We start from the raw sequence: 14461 nt of genomic DNA, 5'->3' as shown, positions 1-14461 counted from the left end.
TCTGGGATTAGTAGATTCCAAAAAAAGGATTAAATATGAAGTGGGATAATTTCTCCATCCGTGGTTACATTAAACAAATTTAACAAATGAGCTGACCAGAAGCCAGAAATCCCATTCAAAGAAGCATTCCAGCTTTTCAAACTTGTTCCTTTTCAATCTTAACATAAATTCCCGGTGGAATAGGAGTTCTGAAGCTTTGCTTTGAAAAATCAACATGAAAACTCATTTTGAAATGTTTTGCTTATAATTTCACATTACATTACATATATTCTGTTTTACTATTCATTATACTATGCTATAAAAGTCAATGGTTGCAATGCACTGTTGCAACAAATCATTTTAATATATCATTGAGGCCACAATTAAAATCAGGACCTGCTGTGCTGCATGTTGTACAAGCACTTAGATGTAGTTCTTGTCCAATGGGTTTATGATTTAAATTAGATGAGGTAGCTACAGCCTTTTGCACTGTGGAATTGAAGTCTATTCTTCTCTGTACCAGGCTACAGTCATACAGACTCTGTACAGTCATACAGCTGTATTAATGAAGAGGCCTTCTGCTTTTGTTCTAATGCCGTAGTTCTTGAAACAGGGACATTCATCTCCTACAACAGGAGTTCTTTGTTTCATGGAATTAAAGTCATAACCCTTTGTTGGAGTATAAAATGTAGCTCCTGATTAGAGAGCTGTCCTCTCTGCTGTCACCAGCAGTCTTCCTCAGCCAGCTGTGGAGTGCCGTCATTGAGTGAAGCAGTCCCATCAACCAGAAGGATGATGGATGTGACATGAAGCCTGAGGACAGTGATGGAAAGTGAGAAAAGATAGGAAATATCCTCAGGGTCTAACTAAGCACATGGGTGATGACAGGGAATGAAAAAAAAAATCAGCCTGACTTGGGATCTGTTGATTTCCACCTTCCAAAAACACCGAACTGTTATATTTTCAGCAAATTCTGGCCACCTGCACTCTACAATGAGAAGGTTTAACTAGTTAAACCACTCATGCTCAACCAGTATCTGCACCCCAGCTTGTATTTAATCTTCTCCAGAGATTTGTTGGTTTCCCATTTACAGGGTCTCCGCTCTCTTCCCGAGTCCTTTTTCTGTTCTTGTAGACTCAGCCTCTTCTCCATCTATTGCTAACTCATGCTAGTAGCGGAAGGAAGAGAAACTTCTGCATGGTTGTTACTGCCACCCAAAATACCCCCGTCCTTTGCTTGTCTGCCTCGCTAGCTCTTCTTGCATGTTCCAATTCATAAGTGAAGCCCATCATTTTTTTTACCTGTTCTCTTCCCTCTTCCCTTTCGTTTCTTCCTCACAGTCAAAGGACAGCATTGAGAGTACCAGCTATGGCATTACAGAAGACTAATTCTACAGAAGAGTAATCAGTGGACTAATCACTACAGAAGACTAATCAGTGGACTAATTTTACCTTCCTGAGAAACGAGGCAAATTAGCACATGCTGAACCCCGTGCTGCCATAGCATGACTGCCACCAAACCCGAGGTAGCTAGTTTGCAGCTAACTCAGGTACCCCTAGAGAAAGCCACATTGTGCTATGGGGCCTTGTCCATAGACGTCTTGCTGGCAGTATTGGCAACCTTATGCTGTTTAAAAACCACAGGTCACATTCCAAACATTCAAGAGACAAGATTGAAATGAGAAGGGGATTGTTAAAAAATATGGAAATATGTTTGTTTGGGGCTTTTTTACATTTGCCTTTTGATTTCTGGGCCTTTAGGGAGCACTCAGGTCACACTGTCAGGCTTCACTTACCCCATCTAGCTTCTCTTTAGAGCTTTCTTCCATTCCTATGGTACCTGAGTACCTCATAGTCTTCAACATATTTATCTATATAGCACCCCCCTGAGCTGAGATCATTCTACCACCCCATTTTACAGACGATGAACTAAGGCAGAGGTATCACAGAGCAGGAGCTCAAACCCATAGTAGTGGCTTTTAATTGCTAGCCCATCCTTCACAACGATGCATTTTAGAAATATGCCCTATTTTCAAATGAAAGCTGAAATGCTCTCTCAATCACATGCCTCCAGGAGTTAAGGCTTTAAGCTAAAAAAACCCCAGTGTATATAGTGAGAGTCACCCTCAAATTACAAGAGGTGATAACACTATGAAAGCCTGAGCCATATTTTCTCTTATGAGAGATTAGTCATTTTATTTTTGGTCCAACTCTTTTTTTTTTTTAGGTAAAAAAAAAATATTACCCCCCAGCCCCCAGCGGAGATTTCTGTTCCTTAATGTGCAATGCAACATAAAAAGTCCGTTGTGCCCTTTTCATGCTGACATTATTCTTTTTTTCATCCTGCCCCCTTATAGGTGGCAGTTCATCTTCCCAGAGGTACAGCCCTTCTTTTTATTTTACTGTCGTTCTCTCCCAGAAACTAGCTTACTCATTTGGTTACTCCCACTCACTTTCTTATGCCTTTTTTTTTTTTTTCTGAGCGTCCTTCCCTGCAAAGTGTAGCTGTTCATACACAGGCTGCTGTGGGATATTCCCCCAAGCTCTGGAAAGATCAGTCATACATTAGATGGTATGTGTGCAAACTGGCCAGATTACACAGCAGCACCTCTAGGTTAAATAACACCGTGTTCCCAAAACACCTGTTAGAGCTGTCTCCAAAACATTGCATTACCACCGACTTGCTACAACAGATAGACAGGGCCTTTCAAGACACAGGCGCCTGGGAACATCTGGGTGCTGATGCTGTAGCTTGTATAAATAATACCCAGTTCACCACAATGCTAAACTTTATCTCCGAGTGTTTCAGCAACGCTGTACAATGCTGAGAGAGAGGGAGGGAGAGGGAGAAACAACCCCTGAATTCCTTCGTTTAGTTTTAAATTATATTTTACTATAGATGGGTCTCGGATAGGTGCGTTAATCTTGAGATATCTGCAGGCATTTTGTGTTCCCAATTTAGCATGTCTCTGTCTGCATTTTATCTCTGCTGAGATTCTAAATTAAACAGGCATTTAAAAATAATAGCATCTGAACGGGAGCATCTCATTCAATTTCAGCCGGCTGTAGTATTTTGTTATGTTTGCATGTTGCTCCGTAAATGTTTGCATCCCTTATCCTGATTACAGATGCAATTTTACAGCCTGTTTATTGATTTTAAAACTTTAGAATACCATTGACATCAGCCATAAGGAACCTCATTTGTCAGGCGAGAGATTGCAGAAAGAATTTCAGTCCTGATTAATTTGGTCTGGCGTTGCCTTTCCACTTGAACTTGTAATAGGAAGTCTACCTATTCATTGTATTGTTTGCATTTGTTGAAAACCGGTGCCTCATACTGCTCTATTTAAACACATGAGGTTGGTTGTTTTTTTTCCCCTTTTCTCAGTCATTTGAGTTATCTCGTATAAACAGTTTGAAATAAATAAGTGTACACAGAAAAATAGATAAGAATTCACTAGTTCCCTTAAAAAAAAAAAAATCTTATGTGCTGTATTTCTCACCATAAACAAGAAAAGCAAACAACACTTCATTTTTAATCTTTTGTCGTCACCACAGAATTTAAGGCAACTTAAGTTTTGCCAGAGTGAACAGTCTTATGATCAAGCCTATTAATCATAGTAACAATACTGAGCACTTAAAACATTGAAAGAGAATTGTAGTAGTAATATATTGCATAGTAATGACTAAAACCTTGATGTTACACTTCACGCCAGAAGATCTCAAAGCACATTACATAATCGTCGTCGTCGTCATCATCGTCATCATCATCCCCATGTTATATAGACAGGGAAAATGAGGCACAAGAAGGGGAAATGGCTTGACCAAGGTCACCCAACAGAGCAGTGGCAGACCCTGGAATAATATGTAAAAAAGACTATGGGCAAAGTAATATCTTTGTTACCCAAAGCTGTCCAGAAAGTCACTGGCAAAGCTGGGATGAGAACTCAAGGCTGGGCTCCATAAGCCCTGAGGGAAGACAATCTCTTCACTGTGACGTTGGCTCAATTTCTGAGCTAGAAATGGGGAGAACTCAGCCTGGGGAGGAAGGATGGCTGTTTCCCTAATCCTGTTGCTCTCCAAGTGCTCCTCTGCATCACCCAATGCAAATTAGGGCAACCTTAGGGGTGCTCTAAATTGCACTCCCTGCCAATAGTAGTGCAAATATAATTGAACCATTTTCAAACCCCCTTTTTCTAGTCTCACTTCCCACATCAGGGCCTGGGAGGCAGAAACATAGCTTATAAATGTTGCACTCCTGGCAAAACCTCCACCTGTGACCTGGAGGACAGGAGGCCGAGTACCAGAAAGCGGGAGGGAAACATGGGTCCTTAGTCTTATTGGTCCCGGGGATGCAAAGACCTCAGCTCCTGACACAGTGTCTCCATACCTGGCTCTTATGGCTGGGGATATGGGGCTACTTCTGCCCGGATCCTACACTAGGCCACGTGGGGCTGCTTCTGCTGTGGCAAACACTTCTTCAGGGGATCAGGTGGTGACATTTTGGTGCCCCTTCTAGTTACACTATGGATGGGAGGCAGGATATTAAGGCAACTACTCCTAATCCTCCTGAGGCTAGGCACACCTGCTGTAGGGCAATGTGGTACAAAAGCTACCCCAGAAAATTAGAGGCAGCACTATGCGCGACAGGGAGTTAAACCCTGCTTTTCTGATGCAGTTTCTTCACAGGCAAAGCTCCTTTCCTGTCAGAGGAAAAATAGAAAGTGATAATACACATAATTTCCAGGGCGAACTAAGAGATTAACAATATTTTCAATTAATATCATCCTGGAGACACTTAAAACGTTGCTTGTAAAATATAGCAGCACTGATAGGTCCGTCATTATAAAGCAAAATTAAACCTCGTTCTGAAGAATGAGAGAATTATTTCCAAAGCTAAAACTATGGTGCAGCAGGAAATTATTGTAAAATTTAGAAATACCTTTTGTCTTCTAGTGAAGAGCTGCAATCGTTTCTATTAAGGCTATCCAGAACTTATTAAAATAATATTGGCATTTTGAAACATCGGATGTATTTCCTTATTGTCCTGGACTGTTCTTAAAGATTATAGCTGAGATTTTCAAAGACAGCTACTTATTTTGGCTCCCTTATTTTGGATGCTCAGGGGAAGGCATCTTAAAGAACTTGATTTTTAGAGGGAAAGTGAACCACAGTCTCAAAATCAATCTTTTAAGGTGTCCAGCTGGAATACCAAAATCACTGGTGCCTTTTGAAAATCTAAGCCTGTGTGAATAACTGCATCATTATATGCTCAATGTTCCAAGATAACTTTTGTCCTTTGAAGTAAATTCCTTTGCCACCATTAGTCAAAACTACATTTGTTGTAGCCCTTGGACTTAGGTTGCAATCCCAGAAATAGATGAAAAAGGCCAGGATCAGAGCTTGGGACAAAGCATTCTCTGCCAAAGAATCCAACAACAGAAGAAACTCCCAAAGGAAATTAGGAAAATTCAGTGTCTTAAAGAAGTGTTATAATCCTTCCTCTCTGAGAAAGCCTGCCCAGTGCCCACCAGTAGTGAAAATCACAATACCCTCAATTCTATGCATCAATTCCCAGTGGTGATGCATAAGAGGTGTATGGGGGTGCACGTGCACCTGCTGAGAGCACCAGTGCACCCCCTGACTGGCTGCACTCCCTGGTTAGGCGATGGGTAGGTGGGAGCACCGGTGCCCCCCCTGTGAGCACCAGCCAGAGAGTGGGAGCACCAGATGTAGTGCTGTGGCCACTTCCGGGAGTGCCACAGCCACTTCAGAGTCGGTGAGTTTTGCCCTTGGAGACCCCCACTCCCCAGACGACAAGATTGGACATGGGGGAATCCCCGTCCCAGTCGCTGACTGGTTGCTGGGGGGGCATGTGCCCCCCCTGACTAAAGTGGCACCAGTCGCCCATGTGTATTCCTAAACCCCTTCCAGCCCCCCACCGAGCCACTTCTAGGAAAATCTCTACAGCAAGGAGATTTTCAACCAAAAGAGGATTCCAGATAGTCTTCAGTGTTGCTTTTGTTGGAAAAATTCCTACAAAGTTCAGAGACAAAGTACTTCAGCCTATGGCTGTAGTCAACTCTTCACCAGAAAAGAGGAAGAAGTAAAGAGGTCCCTTTCCAGTTTCCACTGTCTAAGGGCATTTTTATATGTGCTCCAGGAGCCATGGGGGGCAGGGGTGCTTTAATTAGTGAGCTGTGCTAATTAAAAGCACCCAAGTATCGTGTGTACCAGAGTCCCCCATGCAGAAAACAGCGGCAGAGCAATTTGAACTAAAGCTCGTTCAATGAGCCATTTTTCAGCACAGAGACACTGATATACATGAACTAGAGTCTGCTGCAGCGCATTAATTTCTGCGCTCCAACAGACTCAGTTAATCGAGTTTACTCCGAGGTGCTGGATATCTAGCATGCCAGAGCCAGTTCCCCGCATGTGTATAGGAGCCCTAAGGCTGCAATATGACATTGTGGTAAATGTTGTTGTACACTGACTTTCTAATGGAAATCATTGTATTTTCTTTCAACCTTCTAAAGTTTAAAAGGCAACTTTTCTAAGGGGCATCAGAAGTTTCCGAGAGTTGAGAGCCAACTTTATCAGCAACATGTATTTCCATAACAGGTTACATGTAGCCGTCACCTTGTGCAAGGTCCTTCCAAGTGCTTTCAGAAGGTCACCCAGGCCGTCAGATGTAAATGGCATCTGATAAAGTAAGCTTCAGCTAGTGAAAGCTTATGCTATATATTTATGTACCTCAGTTAGTCTATAAGATACAAGTCTACCCATCCTAGAGGTAAAAATTATCACATTGTAGGAGATGACAGAAGAACAGAGAATGTTAGAGTGGGTAAAGCATTCAGGAATATGATGATGATGAGCTTGAGCTGAGAGTAAAGGGAAGATAAATGTCTAGATAATTTATAAGATTTTTCCTTCCATCATTGATTTCCATAGACCAAAGCCTATATTACTTGGTTGAGATTTTTCAACGCTCTCCTAGGGATTTGTCTGACAACTCCCAATAACAGATTTGGATATTGGATCTCCAGACCCTTTAAGAACTTTTGAAACTCTCAGCCTGTTCCCAGATAAAATCTGTATGAGGTTTTGCCTGAGTAAGGACTACACAATTTGTTCATACAATTTGATGGACAGGATGTGGAGTGATAATGATGTAGCAGTGTAAATGTTCTTGTAAGATAAGCATCAGGCCTGACATATTTTGAGACATCTGATGGCTGACATAGGACACAGTTCACACCAATTCTCCTCCCACAGTGGTCTAACTCCACTGAATTCGGTGAGTTATATGGGATTTACATAGGCATGAAAAGGAGACACAACCTTTCCCAATATAGTAGGCTTCTATGACAGCTCAAGCAATACCAATACAAGTAAAGGGAAATATTATGCCCTCACTTTCGGCAGAGATCTCCATTGAAATAATGGGAACTTTTGCTTCATGAGTGCTGGTGCAATATCCCTCAGTGCTTATGCTCTGCAATGCTATTTAATTGTTTAAACTGAGATGTCTCAAAGTATTGCTAGCACACTACATCTACTATCATGGTTTTAAACATCCATAGATCATTTTAAAGAGGAGAAGATACTGCTACATTCCACATGATGGCAGAAGATCTGTTTTACTTATTACAAAACCAGGGCTTATAGCTTCAGATTGTTCTATTAAATATAGCAAGATAAGCAATCTCCTGTATTCTCTGAGCTATTTTAGAATAATGTGGTCTCAGAACATACTCAAAAGGCACAGTGCTTTTTCTCCTATATGAAAAACAAACATGTTGAGATAGTTTCCACAAAGTTTAACTACACAATAAAGTCATAAAAGTACCTTGTAAAATAAAACTTACAGGTAAACTGGTATTTCAGGGCCAGTTTATGATGCTTACTTTATTGTTGTTAAACATAATTAAAGTAACCTGAAATTGATTTAAAAAAATGTGGGCTTTATTCTTTTTCACTTCTTTATGGTGCCATGAAACCTCCATATTTTCTTTAGATGGATTATTTTATTGGTTAGTTTTTCTAAAGAATGTTGTCATGATTGTTTTGTGTAACGTACCAAGTATCAAGAACACGAACTCTGATCTTGCATTGGTTTTTCTAGATTAGGGGATCTATTGTGAACTCTAATACTTTAATTGAAAAGACAAGGCATTTGAATTTGTAACGAAGATATTATTTAACCAAAGTGTTTATTGGGCTCTTGAGTAAAATATTCAGCTCACATAAAAAAAAAAAAAAAACCCCTTTCAATTTCTGTTGTTCAGCATTCATAATCTTGATTTTTGTCATGTCACCAATTTACTTTTTTCAGTGATGATATAATCTTTTAGGGTAAACACAGTCAACATATCTAATACAAAACAAGCAGAAAAAAAAATCATTTTGACAAACATCTCCCATCTCAGAAAGTAGTCAAAGAAATGGTTAATTTGGATTCCCACCCCCCCTCCCTTTGTAGGTCACCTTTAAGCAATACACATGATTCACCAAATGCTTATGCAAGCTTATGATCTGCAAAAAGTGCATTCAGTATATTGTGTTTTTCTTATTCGGAAAGCCCTTCCTTCTTTGGCAACTTCTTTGTACTTCATTTCAGTGGCAATCAACACTCCTGGCAAGCTATCCTGAAACAGCTTCAGGCTTCCCTTCCCTTTATTATATGCTTTATACAGGCAGTTAATGACACAGGCACAGCAAATTAAAGACTATTAGTACTGATGGTCTTGTAGTTAAGATACTGAGCAAAGATGTCAAAGAGGGGTTAAACTCCTGCCTCTGCCACTGGCTTGCTGTCTGGTCTTGGGTAATTTTTTTAATCTCACTGGGTACATCTACACGGGCTGTTTAATGCACATTAGCCTATTTTAGTGTGCATTAAACCATAACAAAAAAATGTGCTCTATGCACATTAAAATAGTATGTTTTTGATCACCTCACAATGGAGGGACTAGATTTAATATGCATTACCTAAAATGCGTTAATGAAGGTGTAGATGTGCACTATGTCTCAGTTTCCCTTCTGTTTAATGGGTTGCTAATATTTCTTTACCAAATCTCAGCAGTTGCAAAATAACACAATAATAGAACCACAGAAAAAAAAATTATATATATAAGTAGATAGAGCTGTCCCTAAAACAGTGGTCCTCAGCCTTTTCAGACTCGAGGCCCCCTTTGGAAAATGCCAGATCTTAGCTTTCACTTGTTTTCTAACTACAAAACATGATAAAGTAATTCTTCTCTTGCAAAGGACCCAGAAAGACTGTCAGAAAGTCAGAATGGTTTGGACACTGTGGATTCCTATTTGAAATCTCTGGGTTTCTCTTGTGAATCATGTTTGCATCCCTTACGGTGCTACCATTGCATGCATCCTGTGGCACCCTGGAACGGATCTTAAGGCATGCCAGGGCTCTGTGGCACCCTTGTTGAGAATAACTGCCCCAAACCCACAGGAAATTAGCCATTCCTGAAACAAGTAAACTGAGTCAAAATGATTCTACTATAGGGTATAAAGTATGACACATTGCTTCAATGTAATTCAGAACTATTATTTTTTAAAGATACCTCCCTTCTTTAATTTTGTTATATGGCCAAGAAAGGGTGAAACAAATTCTTTAGCCTGACTCCATAAGGACAGTCATCCTTTTACTCAATTGGCCTGCCCCTCTGTGTGTTTTGAGTCAAGCATGACAGCTTTTAACTACATTTGTTTTTACAAATTTTCCTTTCTTAAGCCCTGGAGAGCCCTGTGAGCCTTTAGCTCAAGGATCATGAGCTGTTAGCAGAGCTTCATTTACAATATCCTTCTTGTCAGTGAGGTACGATTTAAAAACCACAAAAGTGAAAAACAGCCCCTCCACCCCCACTCACAACTTTCATGATAAAACACTTTCTTAGTTGTAAAGCTGAGCAGGTTTGATCGGGGAACTTTAAAAATCAATATTTAATGGGAAATATCCGATTTGATTTTTCACAAACTCACCCTTCAGAGAGGAATCCCTCTCTAAAAAGGGTAGTAACAGTTTTATGTGTGTGTGTGTGTGTGTGCTTGTATAAGCTATTTTATATATAACCTATTATATACATCTACATACATACATGGTTACATGTAAAAGCAGAATTTTCTTCCCTATTTTACAAATGCAATGAAAGGTTTTGAAAAGAACTTTAATTCTATAAAACTCACTTTCTTCTGACACTTTAGAGCATTGCCTAGTTGTCTATGTATCGCTGTGATTGGACAATGAAAATAAATTAGTTACTTTCACTTTAGTTTCAAGTTAGTTTCATATTCGGGTTTTCTCGCATTACTCTATTGCTGCAATAACTGAAGTATAAATACTGCACGGGAACATTTAATAGTGGGCATGATTTCATCTCTGATCTTTATATTGCATATACATGCAATGTGTATGTATAATAAAGATCAGAGATAAAATATTTCTCTTTATATTACACGTGTGTGTATATATATGTAGATATATGTGTGTGTCTCTCTCTACACACAGATATATATCTCTTTATGTTATATGTGTTTGTAGTGTGTGTGTATACATGTGTGTGTGTGTATTTGTAAGTAGATTTTGTGTTTTTGTACCTTAAAAGGTCATTTTAACAAAACTTAAATTCTGAGCTGAAGTAGACTTGACTATGTCCCTTTAATAAAAGCCAAGGTAAAATGGTTCAGAAACTAAAGATGCTGTTTCCTTTTTCAGTATGAACGTGATCTTGAAAATCCACAAATCAAAATTTGTATCTTGTGTCGGTGCTAGCACATAAAGCATGAGTCCTTGGGAGATGAATGTCTACCAGTCGAATGCATTATTAGTCTCTTTAGCTCGGTGTGCTGTGCTGACCTACTTTAACTTATTTTTAATAATGTACAGCATTGTAGCAATATTGACATCTCATATACTCTGAAGCATTCATAAAACATTCCATTTATCCCTCCAAAGTGATGAGATGGTTAAATCAAATAGTCCCGAGTATTATTTGTGACATCAACAAACACAACAGCAGATTATTATTCCTAAGAGAAGCACAGACAAGTTTCATGAGAAAGGTGATCTGAGATAAATCCCCACCACACAAATGTTTCCTTAAAAAATCCTGCTTCTAACAGTTTTAATGGCAATTATTACTATTAAAAAAAATAATTAAATGTGATAGCAGTTTTCCCTGCCTATTTCCAGAGGAGGGACTGCCAAGCTTTTTTTTTTTTTCTTAAATGAAAACTAATAAGTGATTTCAAATAAAGAAAACACACCAGAAAATTCATTAAAACACAGTTGTAAAAAGGAAACTACATCACATTACATGCCAAGATTGATCATCAGATGGTATAAATTAACATATCCTAATTGAAATTAAAAAAACACCTGCCTATTGGGAAGTTTTTGACTTGCAATGTTCTAAAAAAGTTTATTTTTTTCCCTTAAAAATTTCATTTCCCATGGCGGGCAGGATTTGAAAACCTTTATTATTGTATTATTTTAATTATTTTAAGTTTTTATCTTCCTGAAGAAACAGTTAAAAAGCAGTGATGATCAAAAGTATTGTAGATAGGTCAGCTTGTTTCAAAATTTTAATAAATTCAAAAAAGTTGGGGGGGAGAACCTCCTACAATTAACATTTTTCCACACTAAAAGCTATTCATTTTCTAACCAGCTCTAGGCTAAACCAATTTATGTTAGTTGATGATCTGACTCATTGATAGCCTGAAATCTCTATTCAGCTTGGTCCGTTCCATCCCTGTTGATATCATTGGGATCGTTGCCTAAATAAAAACAGCAGAATCAAGGAGTCAGTCCCTAAATACTTTATAAGTGGACAGTTATTTAACTATGTCATTCGAGTTTATGTAAAAGTTGCTGTACTCATTTGGAAACAGTGCAATGGTTGCTTCAACTGATGCCCATTCTTCACTAAGGAAATTAGTGTCGAGACCATAAATTGTTTTTTGGGCTGCTCCTCTCTATCGGACAATCACATTAATCAGAGCTGTGATACAATAGGCATTAGGCAAGTCCCTGACCAGCTACTGGACAACTGCACTTGAACAATTTGTACTTCCCTCCTGCTGCCCCGGCTCCCTGGGCTCTGATTCTCCTCTTGCTTGCACCTCTGTAAATCAGGAGTAATATAATTGATACATTGGCATTGATCAACGTGTCTGAGAAGAGAACTGAGCCCCTCCTGGGCCACCTACACCCCTATTATGCTATTTGGTCTCTAAGTTATTGCTGGGTAAGCTATTGTAAGCTATGGCACCACTGCTGTAACGTTGCAAGGAAAGGTGCTTAAAGTGCAGAACAAAAATGTGATACATCAGCCTTTTTGTTTTAGGTGAAAAGCACGTCGGACTGGTCCCAAATTTTCAGCCCACATTCCCTGCATAATGTTACAATATGGCATGGACTTTCCAAACACTTGGCTAATAGTTTCCTGTGAGCTAATCAATTAAATACTGGCTTTTGAAAATATTTGCAAAGAAAGCTCATGATTTTTCCAGGCTTGTCCAGATTATGTATCACAAATGATGGAAAGGACTTGAAAATCAAACAAAAGAAACAATCCAAAATGACTCAATTAATTTTGAATTAGTCCAAAACGTGCATGCAAATGCACGAGTGTGCACACACGTGCACACACGCATGCACATGCGCACACACACATCATGAGAGTTCAGTGGGCTCTTTAGAATTACAATAATAAGAAAGAAGGGGCAATTAGCATTCTTTGCAGACATTTTTTATACACCACAGTTGAGAGAGAAAATATTCTTACATGTTTTACTGTATGCAGAAGCCTTTTTAAATTGTTTAGAAGAGGGATTAAACAGTGCCTTTTAACATATGCCTTCCATATTGTCCCCTCTATCAAAACTTAGGGGGAAGGGGAACAGATTTTGCTAGGCTATGTGAATTTGTATTGCACTGGATATCAAATAGAGAAGCTGTCGTTTAGTCCACAACCAGGAACGCAGCGAGACAGCCAGCCAGTTCAAAAGAAAATCGTGTAAGGAACCAAATAGTTAATAGTTTGCAAAGATTTTGACATAGCAGCAGCTTCATTTGTAGGACTCCTGACTCATCAACTGGTATAGCAACCTGTAGTGTGCCATTACATGTTTGTGGATATATTTCTTAGGGGTGATCAGAAAACAGAAATCCTACTTTGTGGGAAATGCTGAGAGGTTGCTCTTTGCTTACATTCCATATCAGGGTGAATGAAACTATGAAACTATGAAAGCAAGGCATTTAGAAACACTTTGCCAAAAAAAATGTGTTTGAGAAAGACAGACACCCATCTACCTTAGGACAGACAACCGACTGCGGGAGGGCACTCCCTTTAGAAATTGGATCGAGCCCCGTTTCTTCCTGATACGGAGTGCAGACTTGAATCTGTAACTTCCAGGGCTGAGACAGCTGCCACAAACACTTGGCTCGCCTGGAGACCGTCTGTCTCTTTCTTGCTCTCGTAATTCCATTCTGCTTCTGAGAAATCAACATTTTTTCAGAGGAAAATTATTTCATTGAAAAAGCCACTACCAGCTGTAATGATCTACATGCACGTTTACAATATATACGTTGTTAATTCTCACTATGCAGTATTGCAATTGAACCTTATCTCCAAGGTCTTATCTCCAACCTTCAAAGATCAGCCGGACATCCACAGTAATTCTCTTTAATTATACAAGATCAAATTTGCTTGTAGAGTTTAGAGTTCATTAAAGGCACAGTTCCAAAAACGTAAGTGGCAAAGGTTGGTGGGGTTGAGATTTTTTCCCAGATAATAAATGATATTAGATTGTTTTTTAACGACTGTACTCTTCATCTGGCTGAATGAAGTGCCGTCCTATGATTGAAAGGCATGCTTATGAATTTCTGACACAACATGCGTCAGGGGGTTCAACATAGTTGTGGCCTTTAGGATCTCCACCCACTCTCCAAACCACTGCAGTTTGTGCATTCCTTACCTTCATCATACCATAGTGGACGTCTCACTATGGCCAGCAGTTGCAAACAGACAATTTGCTGACCCCAGTCTTTTATGGAGGGGGTGGGACCCAGGATCACGGATAATTTAACTGGAGTCAAAAGGAGAACTACAAGTTCAGACCAATCTGGTTTAGATAGTTTAGATACAAACTGTGTGGAATTCACATGCATTCCTGGACCTTATCTTCATAATAAAATAAAATAAAATGATAGAAAACTTGCAATGAAAAGGACATTTAAATGCTAATCACTAAGACATTAACACTACATATTCTTCGTAGAGTTTAACCTCTGACTGATTATGAAAAATCTTCCCATTTAACAACTAAATTCATTTTGCCTTCTTTTCAGTTCACGTGCAATGGTTAAACCAAAAAAAAAATTTTTAAAAAATCCCTTGGCAGCCTTGATCAGCTAGCACCGTACGTAGCATGCCACCTTCTCATCACGCAATTAATT

This window comes from Alligator mississippiensis, chromosome 4 (genome assembly GCF_030867095.1).
Source record: "Alligator mississippiensis isolate rAllMis1 chromosome 4, rAllMis1, whole genome shotgun sequence".
In the NCBI taxonomy this organism is placed as follows: domain Eukaryota; kingdom Metazoa; phylum Chordata; order Crocodylia; family Alligatoridae; genus Alligator; species Alligator mississippiensis.
The sequence above is the reverse complement of the archived record's forward strand: the minus strand, read 5'-3'. Positions refer to the sequence as shown.